This window comes from Pangasianodon hypophthalmus, chromosome 27 (genome assembly GCF_027358585.1).
Source record: "Pangasianodon hypophthalmus isolate fPanHyp1 chromosome 27, fPanHyp1.pri, whole genome shotgun sequence".
Taxonomy (NCBI): domain Eukaryota; kingdom Metazoa; phylum Chordata; class Actinopteri; order Siluriformes; family Pangasiidae; genus Pangasianodon; species Pangasianodon hypophthalmus.
The window spans coordinates 15,218,605-15,242,857 of NC_069736.1; the positions used below are offsets into that span (position 1 = coordinate 15,218,605).

General features: G+C 37.5%; 1 protein-coding gene and 1 long non-coding RNA gene across 2 annotated transcripts in view; one reads left to right on the plus strand and one right to left on the minus strand.

The window, feature by feature from the left end:
- LOC128317613 (uncharacterized) overlaps positions 1 to 24,253 on the minus strand; it is an 81,637-nt gene that overhangs the window by 17,783 nt on the left and 39,601 nt on the right. The gene's annotated exons all lie outside the window — the stretch shown is intronic.
- The window catches only part of drd2b (dopamine receptor D2b), a 43,906-nt gene continuing 27,637 nt past the window's right edge, over positions 7,985 to 24,253 (plus strand). The window contains exon 1 of the mRNA XM_026922535.3: positions 7,985 to 8,289. The gene's annotated coding sequence lies outside the window, so the exon portion shown is untranslated. The remainder of the gene's footprint in view (positions 8,290 to 24,253) is intronic.

Genomic DNA, 24,253 nt, shown 5'->3' on the forward strand with positions numbered 1-24,253 from the left:
AGATAAAGTGAACATGGGCAAATTCATAATGATAAACCAGGACCGATACAAAGAAAATGGCAACCGGGAAATCCTACAATGCAGAATATATACAAGAAAGAATGTGTCAGGAATACATAATTCCTTGTTCCTTTTCATGTTTAATAATGTTTATTGTACCACAGCACTGTTGAATCCATCACTGCGATTGGTTGGAAGGTGCTGATTAATTTTCTACAACAGTATGGCTCAAAAAGGAGTTCCAGCTACAAAGAAAGCAACAGGTATATATTAATGCTCATTCTAATATGTTATTGTTTCTACAGTAACAACTTAAACAGGGATTTGTATAAACAGTATAAACTTGGATTCATGGATTTAAAAAGTATATAATTGTTGATATGGTGATGTTTTCTCTATGGAAATATTTATTGGGCATTTTTGCAAGGAGTCTCCAGTGTCAGTGCTTTGTAAAAGTCAGAGGTAAAGCTGTAACTTTAAGTTTTGCAGGTGTTTCACAACATTAAATGCAGCTATAATTAGATGAAAAGTATGACATTGGCATTGACAAATTACGGTGGTATAAGAGGAATAAAACTTTGTGGTATATCAGTGAAACAGCTCCATTAATTTGGCTCGACAAGTGGCATTCCAAGAGTTCTGATATTTAACAGCTACAGTATATAACAGCACTTGTATGTTTCATTGTTTCCAATTCTAGCAATTGTTCCTTACATTGAAATGGTTACTACACTTTCTACAAGCTGTAAGTAAGTCTGTATGTTGGCATGGCAACACACAGACATCCAAATCACAGCCGTGCTGATATTTAGCACAACAGCACTTTTGCTCATGTGATATTGCATAAATAACAAGACTTCACAAAGACAAATGCATAACTGTGGACTGTGGAAGAGAAACAGGTTTACAATGGCAACCTTGTTGTAAATAGGTTAACATATGTTGTAGGCTAAATAATAATAATAATAATAATAATAATAATAATAATAATAATAATAATAGGGGGCATGGTGTCATAGTGGTTAGCACGTTTGCCTTGCACCTCCAGGGTTGGGGTTCCACTCCCGCCCCTGCCCTGTGTGCATGGAGTTTGCATGTTCTCCCCATGCTTCGGGGGTTTCCTCCAGGCACTCCGGTTTCCTCCCCCAGTCCAAAGACATGCACTGTAGGCTGACTGGCATCTCTAAATTGTCTGTAATGTGTGAATGGGTGCGTGAGTGTGTGTGTGGTGGTGCCCTGCAATGGATTGACACCCTGTCCAGGGTGTCCCCTGAATCCCCTGGGATAGGCTGCAGGCTCGCCGCGACCCTATGTAGGATCAGCGGTACAGAAAATGGATGGATGAGTAATAATAATAATACAGTATAAACACATTTAAATATAGAGGTTCATTAACCCACATCCAAGAAACTAGGCTACCATAGATTAGCGCACAAGGTTTTTGTTCTAGAAAAAAAATATGAATGTCCTTTCATTGCTTTGATTTGTTCATTTTCTGTTCTCTTCATTTTACAATTAAGTTGTCTGTGTTCTGTGTGCTGATTCTAACAGCAGATGTTTTGTGGGTGAAGTACCTGATTGTGTATGAGCAATCATGAAAAAAAAATCATATTCTGTCCAGGAAAATGCCGTATGCCAAAAAGCACCTCCGTATATAGCAACAGAATCCCATTTTGAAATCATTAGGCAGAGCCTATTGACTTCCCTGGGTTGTCAGAGCATCTACCTTAGAATTTATGGCCACCCGTCTAATGCATTGCCTCAGGTCATTGCAGATGGGGATTTGTGCACTCCTGATGCCTGAAGGATCATGGCTACCAGCCAGCTAATGCAGAATGAAAACCTTGATTACCACTGAGGGTTATTTGCACTCTGTTATATCTGGAATCAATCCAAGCACAAAAGATTGAGTGTTACTTAAAATTTTAGCAATGTAGTCATGACATTAGTCTGTAGAATGAGATAAGACTGTGTAAGGGATAAAACATGACTCCTCATGCTGTTATAGAAAATAATCAGTGACAGGCTTGTGTGAAGTGGCCCGAAGTTGATTATTTTCCTATAATAGCACATCCTGGACTAGCCCAAATTCCTGAGGTAAACAGTTTTTATTTAAAAAAAGAACAACACACTGTTTTTGCTTTTTATCCCCTTATAGATACATTTAATGTTGTGGAACATATATCAGAAAAAGTTAGTTCCTCTTGTTGCTTATGCGATTACATTTACAAGCAGTTAATTCTTTAATTCTTTTTCTCTCTCTTATAGACAAAATTGCAGCTTACCATGCTACTGAGAAGGAAAGTGCAAAGTCCTCTATCCTGAAGACTTTCCTATGTCAGAAATCTTAAAGGGACAGCTTCTGACTGTTAGTGCTGACACTAGAGACTCTTTCCATAAATGCTAAATAAACATCTCCTTATATAAAACCATACTAGTACCTGTGAATTAGCCATGAGTATAGAAAGGATACAGCTGGAATTACTAGCAGAGCTGCTGTTATAGAAAATGAATCAGCACGTTCTAACAAATCAGAATCAAGAACTCAACAGCAATGTGGAATATTATAGTTTTAAAAATATACATCAAGAGTGCCAAGATAAGACAGGCCTCCTGTGCAGACTGTGTGGAGGTTTCTCATTTTATATTTATTTGGCATTTCAGAAAGAAGAATGATGAATGGCATCACTACTAATTTACCAATGTTCTTGATATAAAGCCCATCATCCATAAACAACATAACACTCCAGTTGAAATCACATTTCCAGCACCATGTTCCAAGCCTGATTATCTCTGCAGCGCGTTCTTCAGATTTTAATAAAGTTCATTGCAGAAATAGAGCAAGAAGTTAACCATGAGGTATTTCCTGGCTGCTTGGAAGCAGGGAAAAAAGCAATGAAATGTATAAAAGAATGTTATACATCTTTTGGACAGACGTATTATCATGGGAAAGACTACAGCAGCACAGCTCAGCAATGTACTCTTCAGGTAAAGCCTATAAAAGATTGTTGGAGAGACTGTATTTCAACCTCTAAGAGCAAATAGTATAGTATAACTATCTAAGCATATGGTCAGCATATGGCACTGTTTTACAATGAAGTCCAGATGAAGTAAGATTTTTTAGTCATAGCTGACAGGTCATCAAATCCTGTCACAATTCAGGAAAATTTGTTAAAATTTGCTTCTCTGCCTCAAATGTGTCTGCCATGAGAATAGATATAATTAAGATATGAGCCTTTCCCCTGACACTATAATGTATGAAAGAAAAAAAAATCGCACTTTCTCCACATTGCAATTTTATACCTTGGGTATTGGACTCCAAATTTTTAAAAACAAGCAAGACTGTAATTAATCTTTCAACAGCTATCAGAATGAAGCAAACACTTAGGACCTAACGATCTCATTAATTTTCCTATTATAATAACCTAACCTTTAAACTTAAAATGACAACTTAATTGGTATTCCCGTTACAGCAGATCGACTATTCACTGTGTTCAAACAAAATTCCAATAAAAAAAAAAGAATGATAGTATCCAATAATTAGCACAATGTAATTTCCACAATGCTAACTGGGCAATACCAGCTTTTGCATGGAACATTGAATTTGATGAGAGTTTAATGAAGCCTATTTCTGTTATAAGTACATGGCCATAAACGTATTGTTAAAGTTAGGGATGGAGTGAATTCAACCGTAGAAATGCTAATGAATAGATATCTTTTAATGTCTGAGTCTATAAAGAAACACTGTGGCTTAACACATTTCCATCATCACTACTCTGTTTTTTTGTTATTTAAAATTGGGTTGTATCCCAAAAGCTAGTGTTTGAAAGAACAGTTCTTAAAAGAAAATGTTTCATCCCTCTTATACTGCATAAATACTGTATATCACTACTTTTTCATAAATATGCTATATGTAGGCAGAGGTTAAAAAGTACCCAAATTCTTTACTAAAAAAAGGGCAATTATTAATCTAAATAAAATAGTATAGCTTCAAATTCTTCAATCTTAAAACAAAAAAGATGTCTGCCTTAAATAAAATGATAGGAAATTAGTGCCTCTTTCACCATGATAACAATTCTGATGATACCAACAGATTACAGTTTACAACTGAGATATTTGGAATAAAGCTGTTGCTATGTATTTGTTGTATTTATCTTGGCAGTTTATATTGTGCGAGTTTTAAATAATCATTCAACTATAGGTTTTGTCATTAGATGTATTATTGTGCTAGCTAACAACAGCTTTATTTCTGTTAAACTAGGTGAATGCTATAGCTAGCTGACACAATATTATAGTAACAAGTGTATGTTTCAGCAGATATATTACAGTGATGGTATTAGATCTCATTCGTGCTCTCACATCTGTTAAAGGAATTTAGATCAACTCATTAATGCTAAATGCTAAAAGGTCACATTATGACTTTACAAATAATATGATCATGGAGAAATATAGAAATGGTTGAAATAGCAAGGAGAGATTTTCATTAAAAAATGAATTGTAAAAGTACAGAAACAGACTCACTCATATTTTTTTTATGTTAGTTTAACAAATTTATCATTAAAAATTATAAATCAGACCACCAGTGGAAATTGTGTGGGAGTAGATTTTTCATTTTATATTTCTTTGGCAAGTTAGAAAGGAGAAAGTTTAATGGCCTCAGCATTAATTTACCAATGTCTTTAATGGCTTTGTACACATAGAACAGATGTTCATATACAGCATATTGCTCCAGTTGAAATCACATTTCCAGCACCTGGAAATGTGCGTAGCCACAGTACAAATGATGAGTATGGACAGGTTTGCTGTCTAATACACTGATTGGCATTAGTGTGCAAGATACATGCATAAATCAGTAGGCAAAGGAGAAACATAATAAAAGTTAAAGCTGTTAACATTAATATCAAACAAAAGTGCAGTAGCCATTTGTCATTTATAACTTGAGTTCTTGAGCTGAATTACTGGACTACATACCATCTAGTTTGCATTTTCCATCCAGTTTTAATCAAAAACTGTCAGAACTTTGTCGTCTATCATTGGTTCCAGTGGCCATTGATATGCCAGGCCTGGCTTCAGCATAACTCTAATCCAGGCAAGGTACACTTATTCTTTTTTGTACCTTTCATGGAGATCATTAGGATCGCTCTGACCTCTCCCCGCATATTGGTTCACCAAGGGTGGCCCTACTGGAAGAATTAAGCTCCCTGTAATAACACAAGCCTCTTCACCCTGACAAAGTCTCCATCCCCGAAGGGGTACACACCGTCCAACTTTCAAGGTTGTTAGAACAGATTTGACCTAACAGTTGGGATGTTTCTCAATACTGGCTGGTGTCCTAGTAAGAACACTAACATCAATTCTAGCATTTGGGACAGAGCGTTGCTGAAGCCTTATTGGTCAGATGGTTCACTGTTCATGGTTGAGCCTTTATATGGTCATCATGACACGAGGTGTTACTAATTCCAACAATATCAGTCATCCAACCTCTGTTGACACAAAGGCACTCACTGGAGGATGTGCTCCAACAAAATGCATTTCCTTATGGGATGAATTAACATAAAATTAGCATAGTACTTTGACAAGGTCTGTCTACACTGTAAGTTTGGTGCTTTTTAACCACACAACCTTGAACATTTTTAGCTGCTGACAAGGTTCTCATTTGTCTTTTAATTAGACAGTCTACAAGGTTAATCTTTATGGTTATTTTATTCCTCATTCAAACTACCTCAGGAGAGGACAAATCAGCAAAGAGCTGACCATCGAAAGAGTTGGTGCACTCATGTTCCAGCGGTAGTGGGATGAAAAATGTTACCGCTAGGGCCGCACAAGAAAGGAAATGAATACTTGTCCCTGGAGACCTGTGTTTTTATCATTTGGATATTGCTTGCCGTGCTGTAATGGCTTTGATGGCTGTCTATTGCCAGCCGCCTTATTGAATAACAAATCAAGTCCTTGTTGGTCACACAATTTTTTTGGCTAATTTCCTTTACAATGGGTGGATCTATTATCACTTAAAATCTCATTAAGGGGATTTAATACAAAATTATGTACAGTACAGAGTGATGGATACATGACTCAGAATATCAGAATGAACTGCTGGCATACAGCGGGCTGAATATTAATTGCAAAAGATAACAACAAAGGGTTAAAGAATAAAGGCATGGTGTCTCAGTAATCCCCATATGCTATGTTCTGTGAAAACTGGGTTTGTATTGAATTTTCTCCTGTTCCTCTTTGGGTTTTATCTTGTAAGGTTAGGAGGTGTATAGTAATCAATATGAATATGCTTCAGTGGTGCTGCCACTTAATTATCCCCCAAATGCACCCATCTGACAACAATACATACAAGTGTTATCTGTTTCCAGAGGCCTGCAGCTACAGCCAGAAACTAAGGCTGCCCAAGACGTCATGGTATGTAATTGTCTGTGTGCATGGTGCCCTGTGATGGACTAGTTTCCCGCTCAGGGTGTATTACAGCTTTGTGTCCAGTGTTCAACACTGACCAGGATAAAGCGCTTACTGAAAACGAGTGAATGAATCAATAAATTCAGATTACACTCTTACACCATAATGACATTGGCAAGTTTTTAAAAAATTTCTTGAGGTCTGAAAGGCACTGCACATGAGGAATGACCCATTTAAATGCTGACAGTAAAGAGTGTTCATTATCCTGGTTTTCATGTTTTGTTCTATATAGGACAGGTCTACCTACAGAAGGGTGTCATTGCTGATTCAGAAGAAATGTTTTCCTCTCCCACCCAGATAGCAAATGAGCAATGGGCCAACACCGACACGGAAGGAGGGCGATGAATTCATCCAAACAAATCACATATTCTGCAAATGCAAGTTTGTCCTATAGTTAAAGAATACCTTCACCATGAAAAACACAATATGTTTATACTGAATTATTGGTGATGTGCCTAGAGATTTTGGTGCTGTATTTTGTAATGTCCTGTGAGAAGTTGTTTGCTGATGTCACAGGGGGACATACAGCTAGTTAGTGATCTATGAAGTGACAAGCATGACGTTGTTGATATCAGTATTAGGATGGAAGTTGAAGCTTTGGAAGCTGAGCAGAGTGTACAGATGAGGAGGTGAGAGAGAGACAGACTAAAGAACTAAAACGCCACTGAAGCAGTTGGTTTAGGTAGAGACAAAGTGAGGTCTAAATCCCATTGGCACCATCATCTGCTTGTAGCTGTTGCAACACCATCACCACATCAAAACGGTTTGTGGTATCCATCCATTCTCTGTACCACTTATCCTACACAAGGAGCCTGGAGCCTATCCCAGGGAGCTTGGGGCACAAGGCAGGGGACACTCTGGACGGGGTGCACAACAGGACACAATCACACACACTCTGGACAATTTAGAGATGCCAATCAGCCTACAGCGCATGTCTTTGTATTGGGGGAGGAAACCAGAGTACCCGGAGGAAACCCCCGAAGCGTGGGGAGAACACGCAAACCCTGGGCACACAAGGCGAAGGCTGGAATCAACCCCCCAACCCCAGAGGTGTGAGGGAAACGTGCTAAAAAATGAAAACAGATCAACATGATGATAAAAGTTTACACTAAAAAGTCAGTTCTGGATTTCACTACAAAATATATCTTGAAGACCTGTTACTTATAAAGATTAATATTTAATTCAATTCATCCAAGATGGAGTTTTTCTTTAATTAATAGCACCCCTTGTATAAGAACCTGGACACCGCACTACCTATAGGCAGGTTTTTCCTAGATTTGTGAAACAATTTCTAGTACAAAATCAAAACAGAATCAGAACTAAAATCTCATTCTGAATGAAATATTGCAGTGTTCATCTGAAAGGTGTTTAATATTCAAATAATAGACTATTTTTTTTAGATTTTTAGATTAATAACTGTATATTCAGCTATCTTTCAGTGGAGTGTGGGGAGGATTTCAAAGCCCCGCCCCTTTTCTATTGCGCGAGCGCTGCTTCAGTATTTGAGCGCGCGGCACGAGGCGCGCGGCGGTTATTTTCGCGCCACTAGTTTCAGTCAGAAGTTGAGAGGCGGCTCAGGCAGAGTTCATCTCGAGATACAGCTTGTGTTAGCAACAAGATAATGTTTTACCGTCTGTTTTTTTCCAGACGATAACGTTGTGAGTGCTGCAGGAAACAGTTATTACCGCTTGTGAGAATGAGAATGGGCAGACGGTGGGAATTAAGGACCCTGGACGCTGAGAAGCTCCGAATATAAACGACAGGACTGTAAACCCGAGACCCTCGGGGCAGGACTGGTCACTCCTGCTCAAATCCTATGGCCTGAAGGTAAAGAATTTTAATTGTAAAAATATTTCTAAGTGTTTGTAATGTAAATATACCACAATACAGGCTGAGAGAGAGAGAGAGAGAGAGAGAGAGAGAGCCTCAGCCTGGTTGAGCTCGAGCTAGGTGAGTTTGCCAGACAGGGTTTTATTTTATTTATTTTATTTTTTTAAATTTAAAAAAATTATTTAAAAAATAGTAAATAATCTATTCCTCTGATGGGCATATTTATAACACCTAAACAGTTTGTCAGCAAGGTTTTTAAATGTATTTTTCTTTATATTTGTTGTGAAATTGTCTGATATTAAATTTAAATTAAATTATTTTTACATTTATTTTGCTTTGCCTATAATGTGTAAATTTATATCACCTACATTGTTGGTCAGCCAAGCTTGATTATTATTTATTTGTTATTTTATTTTATTTTTTCTATTTTTATATTATTTGGTTTAGATTATATATTTTTAGAAATAGCTTGAAATGTAACTTATATATTAAACTTCAAGTTTTATTTTTTATTGTTGTTTTTTGTTTTTTTTTCCTATCATGAGCATTATTTATAGCACCTACACTGCAGGTCAGCCAGGTTTTCTTTTTTCTTTTTGTGAAAAATAGCCTTAATTTTAATTGATAGATTAAGTTTATTATTCATTATTTATGTTCAGTTGGTGTAAAGGTTTTATATAGATTGTGTGTAAACACTGACGCATTGTTGACTTGAACTCAAATTGGTAGCTTCATCATTATTTGGCAGCCTTGTCTAAATAAATATTTACCTGCACTCTTTAAATGGTGATTGTGGGGTTTTGCATGGCTTGGTCAAAATGCTGAAAATCTGCAAGAGGTTTGTTTGTTTGTTTGTTTGTTTGTTCTATGCAGAGATATCACATGACATGCTGATAGTATGTTCTTCATAGATGTTTTATCTCCAGGTGCACTTCACGACTTTGCCTGTTGGTGACATTTTATTGTTGTTGCCTTCGATAAACTGTAGCCATCATGTTGTGCTGAGATGAAGCACTGTAGAAGTTTTCATTTTCACACTTTTCGCACATTTTTTGCCAGGTTCTCACAAAATTGCTTTTTCCTCCCTCTTTCTCTAGGTTTATTGGCAGGTCTGTATGTTGCACTATATTGCCAGACATGATATTCAGGAGTCATAAAAAATAAACATAGAGGTGTAATAATGTGAAAAATATCATATCAGTACCATGGAGCAAAATCAATATTATTTTTGTCTATCTACAGTATATCCCACTCTCTCCCTCTATCTTCCCCCCTTCTCTCTTTTCTTCTCACTGTATCACTCTGCCTCTGTATCTCTTAGCTCTTATCCCAATGCTGTATTGAGGATATATAAGATAGAGAGTTTAAAATTGGTAACAGACTATAGAGAACAAAAGCAAATGCACTGGCATTAATAATAATAATAATAATAATAATAATAATAATGATAACTTTTCTTGTTGACTTTTGTTGTGCATTACAGCTCATTTTTAGTGTTCATCATCCTCTAGCTCTTCATCACCATCACTTTCCCGTCCACACTCCGCAGCTCTGCTGTTGACTGGATATTTTTGGCTGATGGACAGTTTCTCAATCCAGCAGTGACACTGAGGTGTTTAAAACCCCCACACATGTGCCACCTCAACACCCACTAACATGACACCGCCGTGTCAGTGTCACAGCTGTGCTGAGAATGATCAGCTGCCCAAATAATATATGCTCAGTGGTGGTGCGGTGGTACTGTGGTTTTGTGGTGCTGTGGTGGTCTCTCCAACAATGAACAGGAATGGTTGACAAATTACGCACGACAAACAGATGGGCTTCAGTTACGTTGTGGAAGGTGGATACTGTACTGTAGGTGTACGTCATAAACTGGTAACAGAGTGTATATACTGTGTGTGTGTGTGTGTGTGTGTGTGTGTGTGTGTGTGTGTGTGTGTGGGAGGTTTCTTTCATTATACCACAGAATGGATTTGTTCCTAAATTCCTGCATTCTCTCTCTCTCTCTGTCTCTCTCTCTCTCTCTCTCTCTCTCTCTCTATGTGAGTGTGTGTCATTGTCACTCTCTCTGTGTCTCTCTCACTCCTCACTCTCTTTCTCTCTCCCACTTTCCCCATCCCTGTCTCTCTCCCCCTGTCTCTATCTCTCATTCTCCCTGTCTGTCTCTCTCACTGTCCTCTCCCCCCCCCCCCCCCCCCCCCCCCCCCCCCCACTCTCTCTCTTTCTGTTTCTTTGGTTTTAAAGGTGGCTGTATTTGGGGTGAGTTCAGTGAAGTCTACCAGTATGCATCTTCATGAATGCATAATAGGATGAGTTTAAAGATGGATTATCGTCCACTGTGACCCAGATTCCTCTTGTTGGCTTGAACGTAGGTTAACTGAATACATCTACATCTATATTCTAAAACATGCACAAGCACAAAATCTAAATGTCAACAAGAAAAGTGACGATTAACAGGATTAACATCTCATTCACAGCTTCAGTGGTTGGAGCTTTTCAAACCAGTCGCACTTATTTAACCTTTTTCGATTTCTGTCATCCTGTGGCTCACATCCAATTTCCCTCCGTGACCGATGATTTTCCTCTGATGATAGCAGGTCCATCAGCTCTTGACAGGTGTAGCTGGAATGGCAATGATGACCATATTTCCGCTGCACCCTCCAGCCAAGCGTTTCACACTTCTGCGCCAAATGGAGAGTGATGACAGCAATATTTAATATTTGTGCCAACAAAAGGGAGACTGTCTGTCTGCTGAGACGTGACGGAATGCCATTTTAAAGATCACAGCCTGAAATGACTGATGGGAATATACACACCTTTGTGAGCAGATGAGGCCGTTGTGATGGTTGGTCAATTGCTTATGAGCTATTGGAAAACAATTACTCATTTTATACTCATTCGCATTTATTTAAGACATTTATATTGGGTTTTATTTATTACGATACATTATGCATGGCCAGAGGGTTCATTTTAATGCTACTCTGCTGGAAAGCTCATCAGTACCTGAACATTCTATAAAACCTGACATTTATTTGTTTATGTGGTGTTATAGGCAGCTGAGAACATAGTAATCACATTTAGCTGCTGATCGAAAGTAAAACCTGCTTCCAAGTGAACTCTGTGAGAAAGTATTCGAGTCTGAATCAACCCAAATGCAGGTAAACCAAACTGGGTATTTTGGATTGCAGTACTTCGGAGATGTGGGCTGCCAATCTGAGCTGCAAGGCTGACTGAGCCAGGGCCAGAGCATAGAGCTGTAGAGCTTAGGAAATGCCATGTGTGGAGATTTGGGCCGACAAGATAAAATCTCAAAGACAAAGACAAAAATAAACCCTGGATGCTATACACAAAATGTTTTAAACTAGTTATTTATATAATTATCTAGTAATGTATTGAGTGGCGGGTCCGTATTGATTGTGGTGATTTTGTGATTTCTACAGACACTTGGTAAAACTTTGTTTACCTTTCTGACCAATGAATGAAAAGGTTTTATTGGTATTCTTTCAGTTCAGACAAATAGGTGTGAAAACTGCAAGTTACTTTTTATTCCTGCTGAAAACTTTGCACATGTGACCTTACACATGAACAGGGAAACAGTCCATTCATGTTTTACTTAAGTTCACTACATAGTGAAGCAATTCTGTGTGCAAAAACTCCCTAAACATTAATTTGCATTAATTTTACACCGCATGCCCTTCAGTTGCTCCCTGTGGCACAGTAGTTGACCGGTACTTCACCCAGCCTACAAGAACAGGGCAGATTTTAATGCGTATGACCCAATCTGCCTTTTACCTCTGCTGTTGTTTTCACGTCCCTCTTGCCTCACTGGCTCACTGTGTGAGTCTGTCTTACAGCTATGCAGAAATTGCATGGCTTTTGACCATGACTAATTTCTGATCATAATCATATGCGTAAAAAATACCGTCTCCGAAAAATGAATGCTTTTCCGAATGCGCTCTCTACTGGAGAATGGTCTAGCAGTCTTCTGGTTTATTTGAGACTCAGCTAAGGGTTAGAGTTGTGTAAGTGATTGTGCAGGATTACAGTGGCTATATGAGCACAGCTTTTTTCTAAGAATTATTGTGCATAGTTTATTTGGTTTTATGGAATATTGTGTAACAGGGTTACTACTTAGTTTGGGCTAGAGTTTAATTACAGCGCAGAATGTGTGTGGCCAGAGGCAATTTGTTTTTGTCCTGCTGCTCATTCTCCGTGCTGTAATCACTTTTGTTAGTGACCTTTCAAAAACACAGCTGTGATGAAGAACAATGTCGGTCTTAAGAACCTTTTGTTTGAAGCTGCTGATTAATTCAGCTATTTTCATCTCTTTATGAATAATCATGCTTCTGTTCTTCTCTCCTTCTGACTGTGCAATTGAATGCATCCTTATGTGCATTTCAGTATCAGCATGACACATGATAGACAAGCGGGTGAACAAGGTGCAGAACAGCGGTGTATTCATTTAAACCCAAAGTATGTCTAGGGTTGATATAGAACTATGGTTAGCAGTGGACAGAATGTATATGTTCGAACTATCACAGCACTGTAACACATCATGGTAAAATATGATGTTCTTTCAGTTTTAAAAGGACCATCTTTGACTTAACTTGCCATTTATTTAACCTCTAATTCCAAGCCAATCACTCCAAAACTTAATTAACACTACTTCATCATTAGTTATAAAATGGCAGTAAATAACAGTGATTACCTGATTACGATTATGTTATGTACACTTATTAACTGAAATATTAATACGTACACCACAGCGCTATGAATTTATCATGATTGGTCAGAAGGTGTTATAACAGTGGCTTTGACACTAACGCTGCCTGCAATTTGAACCACACGTTTATATTAATGCACGAATTCTAATATGTTATAATTTCCATAGTAACAGCTCATTCACAGGGAAATGTATGGGCGGACACTACACATTATCTAAGACTAATAATAAAGGGATTAAAAAATTATTATTTAACAAAGATATTATTTCCGTATTAAGCTCTTGAGAGAGAAAAATGGAACAGATTTAGATCGATTACAGTGAGCTAATCATTGATATTTATTGTGATGAAGCAGTGTTAAATAAGTTTTGGAGTGATTGGCTTGGAATTAGAGGTTAATATAAATGCCAAGTTAAGTCAAAGATGGTCCTTTTAAAAGAACATCATATTTTACCATGATGTGTTACGATACTGTGATAGTTCGAACATATACATTCTGTCCCCTGCTAATTTCCCATATCCTATTCATACTTGGGCGACTAATGCAGTGTTCTGTAATTTACTGTCAAAAAAATAGTTTTATTGCATAAGTCTACCTTAATATAACAAAAACGGTGGTATTTGGTTTTATGGTTACCATACTATCAGTGTATACAATTAACTCTTAGTTCAGAGACAGCATCTGATCAGAGGAGAGATAAGTCCAGTACAGAATTGCCAAGGGTGCTACATCACACACTGCACTGACTGAGGATGCCTCTGTATTTATGTGCCATGGGAAGTCTATCTGGGATTGCCGCCCCAGCTGGTTCGCACTATGTCAGAAGCAGGCAGAGGCAGAGGCGGGCCAGGGACACCATCGGTTGTTAGGAGACGGCACTGGCACACAGCCCTAATGAGCTCATCGGAGGCTTGTTAGAGTCCTCCTCCAATGCTTCTCTACAAAAAGCATCTGCTCCATGCTTTCCCTAATGGCTGGCAAACAGTTGAAGGTTGCTTGAATATACAGAAGTTGAACATCATATAATGCAGTCAGTGAAGCTCAATAATGCTGCATGGTCCGAGTTGTGTTGGGTTAATAAAGAAGTTCAGTATATTACATTACACAAGCTCTGTAATTAACACATAGGAACCATAAGTAATTGCTTTATTAAAGAGCACAATAAGTAAGTACTTTTGATATCTTTATAGTTACATTTAGCATTATGGAACATCTGCAAAACAAGTAGTTCCTGTTATTACTTGCGTTACAGCAGCTATAAACAGTTGCCCCCTCACCAGCATCTCTCTCTCTCTCTTGAAGGTAAGACAATAAAAATGAAATCTTCTGTGGAGAGACTTTCCCATAGCAGAAAACTTGCCAACCGTTATAAAGTGCTGACACTGGAAAGTTGTACCATAACTGTTAAATAAACATCTCCTCCCAGAAAATTTAACAATATGATTATACTTTGTTAAGTAACAACACATTTTTTAATTTTTCTATTATTAGTGTTAGATTATATAGATCCTCTATATAAGTCCCTGTGAATGATCTGTTATAGAAATTATATAGAGCTATAGAAATAACAATAACGTATTAGAACGAGCGTGTTAATCTAATACTTGCATTTGGAACTACTGTCAGAGCTACTGTTACAGAAAATGAATCTAATGAAGAATTCAACAATGCTGTGATATCTGTGTTTCTTTTTCAGTTTGTCAGCTGCTTTTGTAAATAGTGAAATTTTTTACCTCTATACTATGACAAAACTGACTACCATGTACTTATTATTGCAAATAGTCTTGCAAAAGAAAAATAGTAAATCATGTGTCCATGCAAGCAAACATTTTTATGTTATAAGATTGTATCTTTTAACACTTTATACTTTAGTATTTATATGTGACATAGTCAGAGATTCTGGATATTTACAGTACAATTTTCAGATATGTTTTAAGTTACATCATGAATGTATCTTAAGAGCTAATTATTTCTGATTCCTGTCATACTGAAACTCCATGTCTGTTTAATTAGAGACATTAGCACGAGCTGGGAACCATGTGGGAATCTGCAATTGTTCTTGCAGGTCAAAGTGAATTTGTTCAGAACATTCTTTGACTGAAAAGTATTCCTGTGAAACTTTCAATTCACAGTTCTTACTTTCCCATACTTTTTGTGCAAAAGGTAACAAAGATACTACTGTGCATATGAAAGGAGACATTTTTTTAACATTTATGGAAGGAGTCTCCAGCGTCAGTTTGGAACAGTCTTTTTTTCAGGACAGAAAACTTTGCAGTTTCTTCTTTATGACAAGCATTTTTTGTCTTATTAACTTCTTGAGAGAAAAATGGAACAGATTTGGATCAATTATGGCGAGCTAACCATTGTAATTTATTTATTGTCATTTTGTAACTAATGATGAAGCAGTGTTAATTATGTTTTGGCATGATTTGCTTGGATTTAGAAGTTAAGATAAATGATGAGTTAAGTCAAAAAAAAATATAGTCCTTTTAAAACTGAGAGAACATCATGTTATACCATGATGTATTGCGATACTGTGATATTTCAAATATATACATTTTGTCCACTTATAATTTCCCATAACCTATTCATATTTGTGCGAATAATAATAATATTGTATATTTTAACACCTTATACTTTAGTATTTAATTTAGTATGTAGTGTAGCATTTTATTTAGTACAATTTTCAGATGTGTTTTGTTACATCATGAATGCATCTTAAGAGCTAATTATTTCTGATGCCTGTCATATTGAACCTCCATGTCTGTGTAATTAGAGACATTAGCACAAGCTGGGAACCATGTGGGAATCTGCCATTGTTCTTGCAGGTCAAAGTGAATTTGTTCAGAACATTCTTTGACTGAAAAGTTTTCCTCTGAAACTTTCAATTCTCAGTTTTTACTTTCCCATACTTTTTGTGCAAAAGGTTTAAGAGCTGATTTAACTGCCTGTAACAGTTTCAGTTCTGTGTAGTTTCCCTATGCAACTGTGCAAGGAAATTGGAAAAGCTGCAGGGCGAATTCATGCAAATATCAACCTTACCATGGAAAAATAAAATCGTAAGCACAGAAAAACATTAAAATGCAGCATTAGGTCTGTAGTCCACAAAAACATTCTGTCCATAACATTGAGTGTCTTACTTTTTGATTCTTGTCTGGATTCTCCATGTAGGTCATATGATATGCAGACTGTCACACTGACTATATACATATTCAGGCTGTGAGAATCTTTGCAAGTCAATATGTGATTGAATGTCACCACCATAATTCTAGATCGTCTGAAATTGCATAAAATTGCATGACCGCAATTTTCTTTGTTTAAGAATGTGTCTAGACTGAAAGAAGTAGAAAATAAGACCATTCTGTGCAGCTCCTCCCACTCACCTGAGGTCTATTTTGAACTGTCATTGCCATAGAAACAACATTACCCATCACTGTTAAAACTCTTGATATGTAGTTTGCAATAACTGGCTTGTGCAGCAAATGGCTAAGTCTAAAGATAAAAGGTGACCCTTGCCATGCTATTATCAATGAAGAAAATAATGGGTTTACGATATTGATTTAGTTGTGTAACTGTAAAAATTTTATATATAACATATATATTATAGTAATGTAGATCACAGTGAAATGTTGCCTATAAATTGGATTCATGGTTTAAAAGAGTAATTTAGATAATCTCACACATGTAGCCTGCAGGCTAAACCAACAGCATTATAGGTGTTTGAAATTCCCCTTGTTTTTATAACATAGTCTGTCTGAATGTCACCTGAGTCAGCCAAGAGGTCTTGATATTTTTTTTTCAGAGTCCCCATGAGTTTTATCCCTGCAATAAATCAAACCGTCCTTTTATGGCTGAATGTTAGCAGTTTCACAGTTTCGTGAGATTTACACCTACAGCCATTACAGGGTTTGAGCCCGTTCCTACCATGTCCAGCTATTTTCCTGTATCAGCAGTTTAAAATGCATTGGAATGTGAGTGTCAAGGTGATTATTATGGTGAAATTCTTTCTGGCTTGAGGATGTTTAGCAAAAAAAAAAAAAAGCCATTTTCTCAAGATTTCCAGAACAAGTGAACTCTGAGAACACATGAGACAAGTCAAATTCTCTTTCACAGACCATGTGTAAAAATAATCAGAGAGAGCTATATATGCCATGTTACATCTGGTGCTTATGATGAAGCCACTGCATTCATAGTGATGGGAAGCTCAGTTGATGTAAACACAATGCTAGGACCCAGGTGACAACACAGATATGCCACAGAGGGTGCTTTATTTACAAAGGCAAATAAAAGTTGTGACAGTGTGCAGCGCTGCTTAGCCAAAAAATGTTGTTTTGTTTAGTTCTGTCAGCATTGCTATGTTCTTCCGTGTGTTTGATAGTTGTTGTGTATGATAAAGGTAGCAGTGTAACAGTAGTGGATTACACAGCCAAAAGGTTTTCAGAGGGAGTCCAGGGGGAGGGGTTTGTGACAAAAAAAGGGGTGAGGACTACTGGAGTAAAGAACTTGATCAGGTTAAAAAAGAGTAGACATTAATATATGGAAATGTCAGTGCTGAGGTAGCTGTACAATTATACACTGTGAGTAACTGTGACACTATAGCAACTGTAGTCCATCCACTCACACACCTAGGACAAGCCTGTGTCACCAATCTGTCCACCAGAATGTTTTTCTAGGTAGGTGGTAGGAGGAAACAGGATAACCAGGAGGAAACCCAGGCAGATATGAGGAGAAAACTCCACAGAGACAGTAACCTAAGCTCAGGATCGAACCGGACACCTTGGAGCTGTGAGGTGGCAAAATGCTGTATTTGAAGTAAAAATACTTCAACAGTTTAAAAAAATCTAATTTGCACTTGATGTAAATGTAACACAGAGGTAAATCTGAAGACATGAAAAACTGATTGAACCATTTCTAGGGTGGTGGTTTTCAGTCCTGAATAGTTTGCTATTTGAAACAAAATTAAATGAAAAAAGAAAGAGTGCTTAGAAATTGGACATGCTGTAAGATTCCTTTAAAACACCATCTTCACCATCTTCATTTCTTGTTAATCAGCCCTTATTCCCCGCAGCTGCAGTTGACAATCCGCCTCCTCCTGCCATCACATTTCTTGTTTGCTTGTTACTTGTTGACTGTACCTCTTGTTTACTCGTCTTCTTCGACAGTGCGTGTGGTGTGATGGCTGCTGCCCATGGTGCTGAGGGCATTTGGTTGCTGTGAATGAGAGCGTGGGACATCATTCCCTCCTCAATTTCTGCCATGCAAAAAAAGGTTTCTGCTCTCATTTGGGAGAAATTAATTTGAAGAGCCCAGATTAATTCTCAGTTCTCTCAAGCATTTCACCCATCTGAGCTTTCAATGCCAGCTGGTTTGAATCGGCCATGGTTTATGACCCTTCTGAAGTGCCTAGAACATTTTAAAGGTTACTCTTGCCTGTTATAGCCTGTGAGTGTGTTTGTGTTTGTCCCCAAGCCTCTACAGCACAGACAGATGAAGAAATATGAGTGCTCTAATCTCCCTAAGGCTTGTCATTCACTTGTGGATAGAAGTTACAATAATGTTTATTGAGCAGGCTGATGTCTCTTTTCGTCCGCTTCCCGGTGGGGTTTAGCACCTCCAGAATTACTCTTTTCCAATCTCTCTAGCTCGCTAATGCAGAATGCCATACTTTTCCATGCCTGTTTGTTCAGAAAGGCTTAAAAATTGTAACTTAATCTACCAGGGATAAACAGTGGAGGCTGGTTGGGTTCTGTGCTGTTCTACAACACAGAGCTTTTTATAATGGCTTTGTGTATAAGGAATATAGAGAGGACACATAATTAATAATGATTAATGATAAATGATTAATGATAAATGATGTCTTGATTAAACTATAATATCTCCTTCTGTCAGTCATGTAATAATTAGGCATAGATGGCAATGCTAGCAAGCTATTCTTAGATGTTTATACACTCCATTTGGATAAATAAATTATGGGATATGATCACACTTAATACTTTAATGAATATTAATCAACACTTGGATATAAGTGGTCTCTTAAAGGTAATTCAGCACTGAAAAAAAAGCTATTGAAGAACCAATCTGTGTGTGAAACAAATTGCTGTACTTCAGCAACTCTAGTTTTTTAAAACATGAACCATGATGATTTCTGTAGCAGATCCTCTGTTGTGACTTGTAACGGCCAAACACAAACTATTTAGCTGAAGGACACTCATCAAGAAAGGGGAGAGTTTTCACAGACCTTCATAGAAGTCCATTTTTTAAAAAAAAATTCATTTACTCTTTCTGGTCTGATTAGTGAAGTGACAACATGGCTGGTCTAATGGGTTCAGAGTACGTGGTGTTAGTCAAAGGTTTTAACGTGAACTGTCATTATGATACAAAACATAGCTACTTTGAATTGATGTATCTTATTTATAGCTAATCATTAATGGTTAAGCATTAAAAGGTAACTGCTGTTGCAGTTCAGTCACTTTAGTTGCTTACTGGGAACTAGGAATATTTTGTAACCGGACCTTCACAAATATTACCTGGATACCCCTGACATAATACCTTTAACAAAAGCAATAGCATTAGGCCAGTTGAAATTGTTGCTGCCTTTGCTTGATGAAACCCCTGTCATGCTCTAAAATACAAATTTGATACAATTTACTAAAAAGATGTTTGATAACATGTAACATTATAATTGTCTACTAAGGCAATGCAGTATGGCTATGCAACATAGACAGGCATTGAACAGTCTTGACACATTGGTGCATTGAGTGCATCACCATAGAATCTGCTATCTAATATCTAAAAGGTACAACTGAGCCCTCTTGGTTTGATTGTCCAGCAATGCAGAAGCAGAGCTTTTGCTGGACAAACCACTCACACAGAGCGTGTGTTTATTGTTCGAGTTTAGAGATTGATATTGATCCAGACTTCACTCAGTTGCTGAGAACGAGCCCCTGCTGCTATGCTCCATGACCCCATTGAGCTGCTGGTAGTTTTGCTGTGGGACAGAAAACACCCTATTATCCATCCACTTGGAACATTTCTTTAATTAACTAATGGATGCAAATGAACTTAGTTGCTGAGTATACGGAAAAGAGCCTCACTATGATTCAGGGAAGGAATCCCTGACATTCAAGGCCTGATTTATTAATAGTGCTAATTTGCATGAATAGGATGAATTGTATGTGGCGTTAGCAGATGTGTTGTGGGTGATTTGCAAAGAAGAATCATGTAGTAGGGGGAGCAAACTGTATGGTAAGTATGGTGAGTGAAGACAGGACGCAAGTGCGAAAACTCAGCATGTGCTTTATTATTAAGGGCAATCTTTGAATCATTGTCAGAGATCCAAGCAGGATCTGTGATTGAAGACACAACATAGACATTTCCCCCCTGGCATTTGTTTTCAGAACTGAGAAACAATTTGCAAAGCTTATCCCTTGGTGTCAAATAGTATCACATTACAGCCAACTCAGGGGAAAAGGTCAAGCTGCAAGACAAATTAAACATGGCTTGAACTTAACTTTATTTCCATGACTGTCCTTAAATTGCCCCAGAGGGAAATACTCATGCTGAGTCAATCTTAAACTACAGGTTATTTTTAAATGAGCTTCTGACATGATTCTGTATTAACTTCATCAAAAGCTATTTGTGAGTGTGTGTGTAAGAGAGTCTGTGTAACATTTGTGTCTTACACAAGTAGATGTTTCTTAATGATTCAAATTGAGAATTCAGTGGGGGTGATTTGAATTGATGCATCGATTTAAAAGGCAGTGATTAAAATTAACTGATGCAACAATTATATATTGATTATTATCAATAAGGACAAACAGCTGTTGTGTAAAATATAATTCATATTTTTTTTTGAGAATTTACTCCAGAAAACTGCCCAGAAACTTAGGAAAAACTAAAAGTAGCTAGACTAAGCACACATTGCCCAATCAAAGTACAAATTGCACAAAAGGACAGACGACGGAACTGTAAGGTTTTTTGTTTTTTGTTTTAAACGGAAGGGTTAAAACTTTTCTGTTTACCATGTCTGGTATTTAGCTGAAACACAGTATGAAATCAGTAGATATTATGGACATTATGGACACATGGCCGGTTTTATACAGGACATCATTTTGAGAATTGTTAAGCAAACGAATGGAGTTGAATGGATTTGATTGTTGTTATTATCTATGTACATGGATTGTTCCCAATATCAAACCATATCCATCATGCTTGGGGATGTTATGGTTTAATCAACCATTAAAAAACACACAAGCTGTATATATGACCAAAAAAACCTCAAAGGGAAATAAAAAGATCCCCTAATTGTTCTTGTCCTGTTTTTTAATGGCTTTGCCATAAAAATCAGTATTTATTATCAGATTTATCACATTGCTGTTAAAAGAGAGTGTGGCTGTGAGAATAGATAAAAAATTTGAACAAGCGTGACAGTGTGCTGTGCTGCTTAGCCAAACATAGATATTTGTTTTGTATAGTTCTGGTCAGCAATGCCATTTTCTTTTGTGTGTTCCCTAGCTTGTATGTATGATAAAGTTATGGACATGCTAAGAGTGACAGCAGAGGTAGCAATGTAACTTGTTTAAAACAGTAGTGGATTAGGGTTAGCCCAAGGGTTTTCAGTGCAGTTGCGACCCCTAAGCTGAGTACCGGAATTTGCTGTAGTATGATTATGATTAGTGAGTCCAGAGGGGGGGTTGTAAAATTTTTGGGGATCCACAGTCAGACACAAAAGAGATTAGAACCGCTGGTGTAAGCGACTTGATCAGGTAAGAATAAATGATGGTTATCAGTGGAAATGCAAACACACAAACCTTGAAACTCTGACACTGTAACAACCGTACTCATGCTACTTTGTGTACATTGTGTTCTGATGCTGTAGCTTAGAATAACTAAGTGGATGAGATCCTCCCCATGTGTATTTCAGATGTGCAGGACTGGAAGTCACTTGCTGCTTCTGCAGCTTTTGTCAAAAATCACCTCTGGTGTGTAACCTACAGGTCGTTTACTAGACACACACCATGTATCAGCATATGTAGCTCTTCGCATCTCCTATTTATGTTCTTTTTCAAAAGCAGCTTGGCTCACATATGAGATCAGACAGAGCAGGGGCGTCAGCCAGGCAGAGCCAGCTCCAGTAGCCCCAGGGCCAACTGGGAAATTCAGCTGTATTGGCAGGAGAAAGAAAGGGCATGAGAGAAAGAGAGAGTAATAGGTTCCCTCAGTTAACTTCCAGAGTCACAGAACAAACCTGCAAGCCACCCAGGGCTATACAGAGAAGCATGGGTGCTGTATTATCAGGTCTGGACACAGGTGGCCTGGCCTCAAGTCAGAGCTGAACCTCTGTGTACAGTATTATACCTATTATGTTTTTTTAGTAGCTAGCTGAATTTGATTCATTACCATGGTCACACTGGATAGGACGTGCAATCTGTCCACACCAGCAGGTCAGGGGTACGTGTACACAATATGGAGCACACCACATGCTATTATTTCCATAACCCTGAAAAGTTTATATGAAAAAGGTTGTTCTGTCACATTGCATCTTCCCACACTCCATCTTGCAGGGCCCTTGGTAATCGTTTATTTATTACCTGAAACCTTTTATATTTTGAATCCTGTTGAGTGTATCTGAAGCAGCAGGAGATTCCCATTTGACCCAGTGGGATTTTTCACCTGATTTCTGTACTGAACTGAAAGAAGGACACATAGTTTTGCATTTTTTTCCTGATCTTCTGGTCCCCTGCTGTTCAACACTTTAAGCGTCGCAGTGAAAGGTTCATGCAGCTAGATGAAAGTCTTAACAGCAGGAATATATTAAGCATGTTGGCTTCTTTAGCTGTTACAATATCACAATTAACTCACTGTTGTCTTTTTCAAAATTTTCTTATGAAACTTGGTACACACATTAGAAAAGCTGGTTATCCGGGCCTCCCAAGATAGGACTCAGGTTTTGCCCCGGGGCTCAATAGCACCCCCCTTTTACATTTTTCTTCAGTATGAGCATGCAGTTTCACTTAGATGTACCAAAATTTGTATGCATATGAGTCTTCTTAAGACAAATAAGTTTCACAATCACATCCATTAACTCTGCCCAACAGGGAGTCAGCCATTTTTGATTTTATGTGTTTTGCAGAGTAATAAACTTGTAAATACTCCTCCTTGGGGATTCATTAGATTCAAACTAAATTTGGTCAGCATGATGTAAAGATGTCCATGATGCTAAATTGCAAAGGAATTTGTGATATCTTTAATGGTGTTGCCGAGGCGAGGCAATAAATTATCATATTACACCACACATAAAGGTAGTGTGACATAATTCCACTATAGATCATGCAATGTGGGATTAAGTTCACATTTATATTAGATGTTGGTGAACAGATACGTACACATGCCAACAGTGATTCATTGTCATAACGTCACCAACTGGCAAAAGGAAGTGTGGCTTATAAACCAAATTTTTAAATACTCCTTCTAGAGTATTCATCCGATTCATACCAAATTTGGTCACATACACATAGCAATAGTGATTTTTTGTCATAGCGTCACGAACTGGCAACAGGAAGGGAGGCTTATAAACCAATTTTTTTTTAACACTTCTCTCATATGGTTCATCATATTTAAACCAAATTTGATGGTCAGCATAATATATCCTTATATATCCTTGATATTCTTGATGTCCTTGAAGAACATTTTGACATCTCAGAATGGTATTTCAATGGGGAGAGTGTGAATTATTATGACATACAGTGTAAACAGGAAGTGTGGCATAATAACACTGTATAGCATGGAATGTGGCCCGTAGCTTTTTGGTGTCCAGCTGAAACTTGCCAAAAAAATTTTGCAACCCCCTCCCTCTGGACTCGCCCTAAGTCACACTACTGCAACCTCTATTTTTCCCTACAGGGGACACGACTGCACTGAAAACCTGTTGGCTGTGTAATCCATTACTGTTGTAAACATGTTACAGTGCTGCCTCTGCCATTGCTGCCATTCCTAGCATGTGTGTAAATTTATCATACACGAAACAAGTGTCTAGCTTTGGCTAAGCAGTGATGCTGACACACTAGTTATATATATATATATATATATATATATATATATATATATAGTATAATATAGTATAATATAGTTTATATATATATATATATATATATATATATATATATATATATATATATATACACACACACACACACACACGTTTATATATAGGATTAGCATGGTACCAGCTACTCTC